General features: G+C 33.8%; 1 long non-coding RNA gene across 1 annotated transcript; it reads right to left on the bottom strand.

Moving 5' to 3' along the window:
• Positions 1–5,372: 5,372 nt before the first annotated feature.
• LOC113037874 (uncharacterized) lies at positions 5,373–6,993 on the bottom strand. The gene is made up of 3 exons (XR_003274706.1): positions 6,949–6,993; positions 5,572–5,702; positions 5,373–5,411 (listed from the first exon to the last, which is right to left on the bottom strand). It is a non-coding gene; the product is annotated as an uncharacterized LOC113037874 (long non-coding RNA).
• Positions 6,994–12,941: the final 5,948 nt, after the last annotated feature.

Below are 12,941 nucleotides of genomic sequence, written 5' to 3'. Positions count from 1 at the left end.
CACGTAATATAAATACATACACACATTTATTTGACCTACACGGACCTGTTATGAAGCTGCAATGTAATTCGATTTTTTTACATTTTTGTACCATGTCCTCTGGTGTGACACCATGTGCTTTGAACTTTTTTGGAACCACTACAAATTTTTTATGCTTTGTTGTGCATTAATATGACACCCCTAAATTATATATATATATTTTTTAATTAAAAAATGCATGTTAAGCTACATAATCCTAGAAAATTTTGCAAATGTGTCTTGCTTGCCACTAATGACAGGTAAGCTTGGAATAGCAAGGTCATTAATTGACAGAAAAGGCTGAAACGTCCTTTGGTGTAATAAAAAAAAAGTCCTCCATTGTAACACCTGTACTGTCACACCACATAAAAAATCATTTTAAATAATTAAATAATATTTGTTTAACTCCTTTTTTATACTTTTAATTGCAATAATTACATTCATTAAATTAAGCTCTAATCATCCAAAAAAAAAAAAAAAAAATTATGAATCTTTAGAATATATGAAAATTTCACTTTTTAATAAAAAAAGTTACAAAAAAATGAACTTTTTTCATAATATTCACATTTCTTCAATATGCACCTTACACACACACACACACACACACACACACACACACACACACACATATATATATATATATAAATATATATATACACACACACACACATACATACATATATGAGTGTTCGTAAAAGCAACAATACAAAATCTTAAACTATAAAAGTGCCACTTTGTCCCACTATTATGTGCAGGCCTGGCATTTTGCACTGGGCTATAGAACTACAAAATGAATTTTAAATTAGCAATATCATAACTGAATGACATTTTGAATTGTGTAGTGATCTTATTCTATCCACCAAGCAATTGTATTCAATTCAATTCAATTCAATTCAAATTTATTTGTATAGCGCTTTTTACAAAATAAATCGTTACAAAGCAACTTTACAGAAAATTATGTTTCTACAATATTTAGTAGTAGCTAGTAGTTTGTGCACATTTGACAGGATTTTAGAAAAAATAATAATAATAATAATACAAGACGTAGTCAGCTAGACGATGAACTATCAATATTATTAATTAAGTTATTATATGATTCAGTCACACATTTAGCAATAATTGTTAGTTCTGTTTGTTGATTCAAGGTTAGCATCATCTGAGGTCCTCTGAGGGTCAGCATCATCTCTTCTCAGGTGTTCTGGATTCAGACTGGAGCTTGTTTAAATCCTAGTTACCACGGGATGTAAATCCCGTGGCGAAACATAGAAACAAAATACAGACATCATTAGCATAGCTGCTGATCCAACAAAGTAAAATTAGTTTAACCCAAGCTAATGAATAAAAATGCAACTTTGAACAGATGCAACTACACTCTTTGCAATTGTATGTGAATGTGTGAGACTTATGGTCATGGTTATAGGGAAATAACAAGAAGAACAAAGTGCAGTAAACGGTAAAACTGTTTGCACTACAAACCAGTTCGTTCATAATTAAGACAATACATTAAAAATAACATAGTAAGATACAGCAGTTTGCAACAGTACAGCAGTTTGTACAGCTAATATAGCTGGAATGACACAGAGAGCCAGACACATTAAATGTACAAATGTCCGCGCCCCCTCTTACAGAAAAAAATAAGGGGCATATGTTTATTCATATGTTTATTTATGTAACGTAAGCGTGTGACTTTTAATTCGTGACGTGCTTTCATGGGCGTGCGCGCGGACCGGATGGAGTTGCCATGGAAACGGAGCGCAACACTGCAAATGTCACGAGGAAACACCCCGTTTCTCGCTGATTTCACTGTTTTCAGGTGAGTTAAGTCCATAAAATCACACAAATATTACTTATAACTGTTGTTGACACTTCTCTTACTTGTATTTGACTCGCTTCTGTTGTTTATTTACTTTATAGGAATGGTTTAATGTCTTCGAAAAGTCCGTTAGCATTTCTACCGTTTTCAGACGACGTATCGTCAGGTATGATAACTCTATTGTGCTCTTATTTATTAAAGTTTGGGCTTTTAATCAAATCTTCATCTGTAGATGATAGCTTTTGACTGTTTTGTTGGTAATCTTTCAATGGATGATTGGAAATTGCTTAATTTATTTATTAACATTTACACTTTACTGTTTATCGATGACGTCACGTAACGTTATCAAGGAGCGCGAAAATTGGCAGAAAACTAAAGTTGTTTTGATCTTTTATGGTAAACATAAAACTGTTCTGCGATTTCAAGAGTGACAAAATAAACCTTCTACAACAGAAGGGAGTGTCCAGGATTTTAATATTTCTGAAGGGAGCTGCTGGCAGAGATGTAGGAAGCGCTGAAAAGGTTAAGTAATCTAATATGCATGTTTTTCACAACATATATCGCAATGAATTTGTTATTTTATTCATTTATTTTTTGCATTTCACCTGCTCTAGCTGTTTCCATCTAATAAACCTGGAACTGCAGACTAAATATTGTTGGCTCTGTGTCAAATTGCTTGTTTTGTTCCTAGATTCTCCAGTGCTGATGGCCTGCTGCATCCAGCAGAGTCGGAGTGAACCTACTGTAAGACAACATCTCCAAGATGCTATTGACCACAAGACTAGTACAGTAAGTCAAACCTCAAATATACAGTACACTAGTGTTCAAAAGCTTGAAGTTGATACAATTTGAAATAATTATCTTCTGCTCACCTCTGTAGTAATTATTTGATTAAAATATGTAAAAAGAGTAATATTGTGAAATATTATTACAATTTAAAATAGCTGTTTTCTATGTGAATACATTATAAACTAATTTATTCCGGTGATGTGCAGCTGTATTTTCAGCATCATTCCTCCAGTCTTCAGTGTCACATGGATCCCTCAGAAATGCTGATTTGCTGCTCAAGAAACTTATTATCAGCGTTGAAACAGTTGTGCTGCTTCATTTTTTTTGTGGAAACCGTGATGCACTTTATTTTTCAGAATTCACAGATGAATACAAAGTTCAAAAGACCTGCATTTATTTATCCATTTATGCAGACACTTTTATCCAAAGCGACTTACAGTGCATTCAGGCTATCAGTTTTTACATATCATGTGTTCCCGGGGAATCGAACCCCCAACCTTGGGTTTGCTTGCTTGCTAACACAGTGCTCTACCAGTTGAGCCACAGGAAGACTATTTGAAACAGATGATTTTGAACAATTTGATGCATGTAACAGCAACATTCAAATGTTTGGAGTCTATGTAACAACGAATCCAACAAAAAAAAATTCAGCACATCTGTATTTTAACATTGATCATAATCAGAAATGTTTCTTGAGCAGTAAATCATCATATTAGAATGATTTCTGAAGATGTTTCACTGAAGACTGGAGTAATGATGCTCAAAATTCAGCTTTGATCAAAGGAATAAATTACATTTTAACAATATTCACATAGAAAAGAGTTGTTTTGAATTGTAATAGTCACAGTGTTACTATTTTACTGTAATTTGATTCAATAAATGGAGCCGTGGTGAGCATAAGAGATTATTTATAAAGGCATAAAATATTTTACAGACCCCAAACTCTTGAATGGTTGTGTAAATTACAGTTATGATGTTCCTCCCAGTTAAATTTTATTAAAATGTATTAAATGTTACTCTGGCATATGCAGTCCATTTTATAGAGACTGTGTCTGTTCCCCAAAAAAAGACAACAAATAATATGTTTATTAAGGGATCTAGAAAAATTATTTCAGTTTAAACCTACTAGATTAAAAATAGTACTCAATGTACTCCATTGATGAAATAGTAAAAAGTGCACATTGCCTGAAATGATATGAACAGCAGCTATGCTAATCTTTCTCCCTTTGCCTTCCTGTTTCTGCAGATGTCCATCCCAGGGTTATTAGGCACATGACTTGCAGGACGTGTGAGGACTTCAGATGATACCAGTACTCAAAAGACCTTAGATGATGGCAACTATAGATGGACATTCAAACTACCGCCACTGCAAAAAAGGTAATGTTAATTTGAAAGAGCTGTCTCACAGTATCAAGGGCTCCCTTATCAGTTCTGCTTTCAGTACTGGAGAGTAAAATATTTATTTTTTTTTTTTTATGTTTTTTGTTTGTTTTTATTAGTACATATACGTTATCTTGCACATTTTATCTCCCCAACAGATTCTAATTTGAAAGAAGTTTATAATGCATGTTCGCTACTCCCAATTATTCTGGATGAATTACATATTCTTTTGTGTCTAGAAAGGGTAAATACGGGCCATATCTAACCCAGAAGTCAGCCACAACTGGGACGGATCTGGGCCACATCTCAGAAATGGCATGGTTGACATCTGGGCCAGGTGTCGCCTATGCCATTTGTGAGATGCGGCATGGATCTGGTACAGTTGTGGCTGACTTCTGTCAGACAGACTCAGGTTGAGTCATCGCCGTCATTCCGCGCGGTATGTGGGCCAGAAGAATATGGGAGATGTGGGCCAGAACTGGGCCACATGTCATTTGCTATCTGGGACATCTCCCATATTCTTCTGGCCCACATACCGCGCGGAATGACGGCGATGACTCAACCTGAGTCTGGCTGACATATGTCAGCCACAACTGAACCAGATCTGGGCCACATCTCAGAAATGGTGTGGGTGACATCTGGGCCAGATCTGGCCCAGTTTTGTCTGACAGAAGTCAGCCACAACTGTACCAGATCCATGCCGCATCTCACAAATGGCATAGGCGACACCTGGCCCAGATGTCAACCATGCCATTTCTGAGATGTGGCCCAGATCCGTCCCAGTTGTGGCTGACTTCTGGGTTAGATATGGCCCGTATTTACCCTTTCTAGACACAAAAGAATATGTAATTCATCCAGAATAAAGAAAACACTCATGTAAACTGCTTTATTAAAATATAAAAATTAGACAAATAAATATACATACATGAATACAACTGCATGTATAGATATAAAACAAATACATTTACATTATTACAAAATAAAAAATACAGATAAATATTTATAAATATAGTTAAATACACATTAACATTACATTTACATTTAGCAGACACTTTTCTGTCCAAAGCAACTTACAAATTAGGACAATGGAAGCAATCAAAATCAACAAAAGAGCAATGATATACAGGTGCTGGTCATATAATTAGAATATCATCAACAAGTTGATTTATTTCACTAATTCCATTCAAAAAGTGAAACTTGTATATTATATTTATTCATTACACACAGACTGATACATTTCAAATGTTTATTTCTTTTAATTTTGACGTTTATAACTGACAGCTAAGGAAAATCCCAAATTCAGCCGCGGCAGAGAGGAGAGAGTATGAGAAACATTCAGATACACAGCCTGATTCAGTCTTCTGAATTGGGAGTAGCGAACATGCATTATAAACTTCTTTCAAATTAGAATCTGTTGGGGAGATAAAATGTGCAAGATAACGTATATGTACTAATAAAAACAAACAAAAAACATTAAAAAAATAAATAAATATTTTACTCTCCAGTACTGAAAGCAGAACTGATAAGGGAGCCCTTGATACTGTGAGACAGCTCTTTCAAATTAACATTACCTTTTTTGCAGTGGCGGTAGTTTGTATGTCCATCTATAGTTGCCATCATCTAAGGTCTTTTGAGTACTGGTATCATCTGAAGTCCTCACACGTCCTGCAAGTCATGTGCCTAATAACCCTGGGATGGACATCTGCAGAAACAGGAAGGCAAAGGGAGAAAGATTAGCATAGCTGCTGTTCATATCATTTCAGGCAATGTGCACTTTTTACTATTTCATCAATGGAGTACATTGAGTACTATTTTTAATCTAGTAGGTTTAAACTGAAATAATTTTTCTAGATCCCTTAATAAACATATTATTTGTTGTCTTTTTTTGGGGAACAGACACAGTCTCTATAAAATGGACTGCATATGCCAGAGTAACATTTAATACATTTTAATAAAATTTAACTGGGAGGAACATCATAACTGTAATTTACACAACCATTCAAGAGTTTGGGGTCTGTAAAATATTTTATGCCTTTATAAATAATCTCTTATGCTCACCACGGCTCCATTTATTGAATCAAATTACAGTAAAATAGTAACACTGTGACTATTACAATTCAAAACAACTCTTTTCTATGTGAATATTGTTAAAATGTAATTTATTCCTTTGATCAAAGCTGAATTTTGAGCATCATTACTCCAGTCTTCAGTGAAACATCTTCAGAAATCATTCTAATATGATGATTTACTGCTCAAGAAACATTTCTGATTATGATCAATGTTAAAATACAGATGTGCTGAATTTTTTTTTGTTGGATTCGTTGTTACATAGACTCCAAACATTTGAATGTTGCTGTTACATGCATCAAATTGTTCAAAATCATCTGTTTCAAATAGTCTTCCTGTGGCTCAACTGGTAGAGCACTGTGTTAGCAAGCAAGCAAACCCAAGGTTGGGGGTTCGATTCCCCGGGAACACATGATATGTAAAAACTGATAGCCTGAATGCACTGTAAGTCGCTTTGGATAAAAGTGTCTGCATAAATGGATAAATAAATGCAGGTCTTTTGAACTTTGTATTCATCTGTGAATTCTGAAAAATAAAGTGCATCACGGTTTCCACAAAAAAAATGAAGCAGCACAACTGTTTCAACGCTGATAATAAGTTTCTTGAGCAGCAAATCAGCATTTCTGAGGGATCCATGTGACACTGAAGACTGGAGGAATGATGCTGAAAATACAGCTGCACATCACCGGAATAAATTAGTTTATAATGTATTCACATAGAAAACAGCTATTTTAAATTGTAATAATATTTCACAATATTACTCTTTTTACATATTTTAATCAAATAATTACTACAGAGGTGAGCAGAAGATAATTATTTCAAATTGTATCAACTTCAAGCTTTTGAACACTAGTGTACTGTATATTTGAGGTTTGACTTACTGTACTAGTCTTGTGGTCAATAGCATCTTGGAGATGTTGTCTTACAGTAGGTTCACTCCGACTCTGCTGGATGCAGCAGGCCATCAGCACTGGAGAATCTAGGAACAAAACAAGCAATTTGACACAGAGCCAACAATATTTAGTCTGCAGTTCCAGGTTTATTAGATGGAAACAGCTAGAGCAGGTGAAATGCAAAAAATAAATGAATAAAATAACAAATTCATTGCGATATATGTTGTGAAAAACATGCATATTAGATTACTTAACCTTTTCAGCGCTTCCTACATCTCTGCCAGCAGCTCCCTTCAGAAATATTAAAATCCTGGACACTCCCTTCTGTTGTAGAAGGTTTATTTTGTCACTCTTGAAATCGCAGAACAGTTTTATGTTTACCATAAAAGATCAAAACAACTTTAGTTTTCTGCCAATTTTCGCGCTCCTTGATAACGTTACGTGACGTCATCGATAAACAGTAAAGTGTAAATGTTAATAAATAAATTAAGCAATTTCCAATCATCCATTGAAAGATTACCAACAAAACAGTCAAAAGCTATCATCTACAGATGAAGATTTGATTAAAAGCCCAAACTTTAATAAATAAGAGCACAATAGAGTTATCATACCTGACGATACGTCGTCTGAAAACGGTAGAAATGCTAACGGACTTTTCGAAGACATTAAACCATTCCTATAAAGTAAATAAACAACAGAAGCGAGTCAAATACAAGTAAGAGAAGTGTCAACAACAGTTATAAGTAATATTTGTGTGATTTTATGGACTTAACTCACCTGAAAACAGTGAAATCAGCGAGAAACGGGGTGTTTCCTCGTGACATTTGCAGTGTTGCGCTCCGTTTCCATGGCAACTCCATCCGGTCCGCGCGCACGCCCATGAAAGCACGTCACGAATTAAAAGTCACACGCTTACGTTACATAAATAAACATATGAATAAACATATGCCCCTTATTTTTTTCTGTAAGAGGGGGCGCGGACATTTGTACATTTAATGTGTCTGGCTCTCTGTGTCATTCCAGCTATATTAGCTGTACAAACTGCTGTACTGTTGCAAACTGCTGTATCTTACTATGTTATTTTTAATGTATTGTCTTAATTATGAACGAACTGGTTTGTAGTGCAAACAGTTTTACCGTTTACTGCACTTTGTTCTTCTTGTTATTTCCCTATAACCATGACCATAAGTCTCACACATTCACATACAATTGCAAAGAGTGTAGTTGCATCTGTTCAAAGTTGCATTTTTATTCATTAGCTTGGGTTAAACTAATTTTACTTTGTTGGATCAGCAGCTATGCTAATGATGTCTGTATTTTGTTTCTATGTTTCGCCACGGGATTTACATCCCATGGTAACTAGGATTTAAACAAGCTCCAGTCTGAATCCAGAACACCTGAGAAGAGATGATGCTGACCCTCAGAGGACCTCAGATGATGCTAACCTTGAATCAACAAACAGAACTAACAATTATTGCTAAATGTGTGACTGAATCATATAATAACTTAATTAATAATATTGATAGTTCATCGTCTAGCTGACTACGTCTTGTATTATTATTATTATTATTTTTTCTAAAATCCTGTCAAATGTGCACAAACTACTAGCTACTACTAAATATTGTAGAAACATAATTTTCTGTAAAGTTGCTTTGTAACGATTTATTTTGTAAAAAGCGCTATACAAATAAATTTGAATTGAATTGAATTGAATTGAATACAATTGCTTGGTGGATAGAATAAGATCACTACACAATTCAAAATGTCATTCAGTTATGATATTGCTAATTTAAAATTCATTTTGTAGTTCTATAGCCCAGTGCAAAATGCCAGGCCTGCACATAATAGTGGGACAAAGTGGCACTTTTATAGTTTAAGATTTTGTATTGTTGCTTTTACGAACACTCATATATGTATGTATGTGTGTGTGTGTGTATATATATATTTATATATATATATATATGTGTGTGTGTGTGTGTGTGTGTAAGGTGCATATTGAAGAAATGTGAATATTATGAAAAAAGTTCATTTTTTTGTAACTTTTTTTATTAAAAAGTGAAATTTTCATATATTCTAAAGATTCATAATTTTTTTTTTTTTTTTTTGGATGATTAGAGCTTAATTTAATGAATGTAATTATTGCAATTAAAAGTATAAAAAAGGAGTTAAACAAATATTATTTAATTATTTAAAATGATTTTTTATGTGGTGTGACAGTACAGGTGTTACAATGGAGGACTTTTTTTTTATTACACCAAAGGACGTTTCAGCCTTTTCTGTCAATTAATGACCTTGCTATTCCAAGCTTACCTGTCATTAGTGGCAAGCAAGACACATTTGCAAAATTTTCTAGGATTATGTAGCTTAACATGCATTTTTTAATTAAAAAATATATATATATAATTTAGGGGTGTCATATTAATGCACAACAAAGCATAAAAAATTTGTAGTGGTTCCAAAAAAGTTCAAAGCACATGGTGTCACACCAGAGGACATGGTACAAAAATGTAAAAAAATCGAATTACATTGCAGCTTCATAACAGGTCCGTGTAGGTCAAATAAATGTGTGTATGTATTTATATTACGTGTCCTAAAATATTATGGGCGTCCAGTACTCAAAATAGTTTTAGAACCACTGACTGGTAAAGAAAGGTGATCTGCCAGGACGTGTCTTCAGAAAATGGCACATCTGGTCACCTGGTATAGGCCATATCTGGCCCACATACAACAAGCCAGAACTCAACCTAGAACCGGTTTGTCACACACGGGCCAGATCTGGCCCACACACAGCAAGCCACCACTCAAATTAAAGCCGGTTTGTCACACACGGGCCAGATCTGGCCCACACACAGCAAGCCACGACTCAAATTAAAGCCGGTTTGTCACACACGGGCCAGATCTGGCCCACACACAGCAAGCCACGACTCAAATTAAAGCCGGTTTGTCACACACGGGCCAGATCTGGCCCACACACAGCAAACCACGACTCAAATTAAAGCCGGTTTGTTGCACACGGGCCAGATCTGGCCCACACACAGCAAACCACGACTCAAATTAAAGCCGGTTTGTTGCACACGGGCCAGATCTGGCCCACACACAGCATGCCACAACTCAAACTAAAACCGGCTTGATGTGTGTGGGCCAGAGATGGTCCATATAACCTCTGCCGCTGCCAGAACTGAGCCAGATGTGCCATAGTTGGCCCAGATGAGGCCCGGATATGTATGCTATCTGGGGTGGGCCAGAACTGGGCCACATGTCATTTGCTATCTGGGTTATTATATTATCATATAATCATATTTATGTGATTAATTATAGCAACTGTTTTGAATGTTATGTGATTTTCAAGACTTTAGTGCATATATATATATATATATATATATATATATATATATATATTAAAATAACTATTTCCTATTTTAAATTAACTTTATTACTGTGATTTAAAGCTGAATTCTTCAGCATCATTTATGTGATCATATGATCCAGAAATCATTATCTATGATTATTTGCTCACAAAACATTTCTTAGTGTAATCAATGTTGATATTATCATTGTCACTATAATGATGAAAGCACATTATTTTCAGAAGGTTGACGTGATGCTGAAGACTGGAGTATTAATTCTGAAAATTCAGCTTTTCATAACAGGAATAAATTACAATGATTAGAAAATATATTCAAATGTAAAAAAAAAAATTAATTGTACAAATAAAATATTTCCATTTAAATATAATATTACAATGGTATATATATATATATATATATATATATATATATATATATATATATATATATATATATATATATATATATATATATAATGAATTATAAAATACATTTGATATATTTAATTGGAATCTATATTTCAGGAATGTTTAGATGATGCATGCTCTGTCAAGACCCATCCTCCACAGAGTAGGTCACCCTAAAGAAGGTCTCAGTCCACCAAAACATCACACCAGACACTTTGTCAGTGGAGGATCAAAGGTCAGAAGGGTTTCTTACAGATGCAGGTAAATAAATAATTCATACAGGCACTTATGTGTGTAAACTCTCTGTCTCATATGTGCACACAACACCAAGACATTATATTTCAATAAAGTAATCCTGTTCATCTTCCGTAGAACATCACACCATCGGCCATAACATCGGCCCTCGTTCAGCTCACACTGGACCCCTCAGAACGGCTGGTCCTTGTGTTGGACCATAGATGGACAGATCTGTTGAGAATTGCCCGTGAACATCTCTTGGCAACGCACCATAGGAGCAAGGATCTTCTTAAACAGGTCCAAGGCTTGTTTTTTTTCTGTGTTTTCCACAATGTTAAATTGTATTATTATTAATATTATTGTAGCTGTTGTTGTTTAATCTACAATTTTAAATTATTTAATTGATTTCCATTTGTTAAATAAAACATCAGAAGTATTGGCCTTTTTTACACTGTACTTTAGTGTGTTAATTAATTCTATCGACTCTGTATTGTTATTTTATCTTGCTCAGTTTTGTAAACACTAAATGTTGGTAATGGCTATTATTAAACTAATAAAATAAATATTTTATTTAAAATACTCTACCAATCAAATGTTTTTCAGCAGTAAGATTTGTAATGTTTTTTGAGAAGTCTTTTCTGTTCACCAAGCATGCCTTTATTTTATCCAAAGTACAGCAAAAATAGTAGCATTTTAAACATTCTTACTATTTTAAATCAGCTGCTTTCTATTTCAATTCAATTCAATTCAAGTTTATTTGTATATCGCTTTTTACAATACAAATCGTTACAAAGCAACTTTACAGAAAATTATGTTTCTACAATATTTAGTAGTAGCTTATAAGTGGTGACTGTCAGTTTGTGCACGTTTGACAGGATTTTTAGAAAAATTAATACAAGTAGTCGTACGTAGTCAGCCAGACTATGAACATTATTAATATTATTAATAATTAATAATATAATTATTATGCAGTCACACTTGTAGCAATATTTGTTAGTTCTGTTGTTGATTCAGGGTTAGCATCATCTGGGGTCCTCTGAGGGTCAGCATCATCTCTTCTCAGGTGTTCTGGATCCAGACTGGAGCTTGTGTAAATCCTAGTTACCACAGGATGAAGATCCCAGCAGAAACAGAGAAACAAATAGAGACATCATTAGCATAGCTGCTGATCCAACAAAGTAAAATTAATTAGTTTAATCAGATAAAGAATAATAATGCACTCACAATTTAAGAGACACATTATTTGAATGCTTGGCAAAAGAGTTGCGTTTTTAATCTAGAGTTAAACAGAGAGAGTGTGTCTGAACCTTTTTCATCTTTATCATCACTTTTAATCAATTTAAATCATCCTTGCTAAGAACAAGGCATTAATTTCTGTCATTTCTTTCCCCCCAAAAGAATGGTATAATCTATATTGTTAAGAAAGCTTTTTAACAATGCAGATCTTTGGATCTTTCTATTTAAAGAATCCCTGGGGGGTTTAAAATATTGATGATGATAGTAATAATAATAATAATAATAATAATAATAATAATAATAATTTTTTCTTGAGCAGTAAATCATATTATTCTGATTTCTGAAGATTATGTGACACTGAAGACTGGAGGAATGATGCTGAAAATACAGCGGAGCATCACAGAAATAAAATACATTTTACTATATATTCAAATAGAAAGCAGTTATTTTAACTAGTAAAAATATTTCAACAATATAATTGCTTTTACTGTATTTTGGATCAAATAAAGGCAGGCTTGGTGAGAATTAAAAATCTTACTGTTCAAAAACATTTAACTGGTAGTCTAATATTTTTTTTCTGTGTTCTCGACAACTTTAGATTTTATTATTGTTCTTGTTGTTGAATCTATACATTTAAATCGTTTGATGTATTTCAATGTGTTAATTAAAATACTATAAGCATTTGGCCTTGTTTGATCTGTATTGAACTGTGTGTTAAGTTTTTTTTTTTTTTTTTTTGATTAAAACATGTATA

This window comes from Carassius auratus, chromosome 20 (assembly GCF_003368295.1).
Source record: "Carassius auratus strain Wakin chromosome 20, ASM336829v1, whole genome shotgun sequence".
NCBI lineage: Eukaryota > Metazoa > Chordata > Actinopteri > Cypriniformes > Cyprinidae > Carassius > Carassius auratus.
This window is presented reverse-complemented; position numbering and strand designations above follow the sequence as displayed.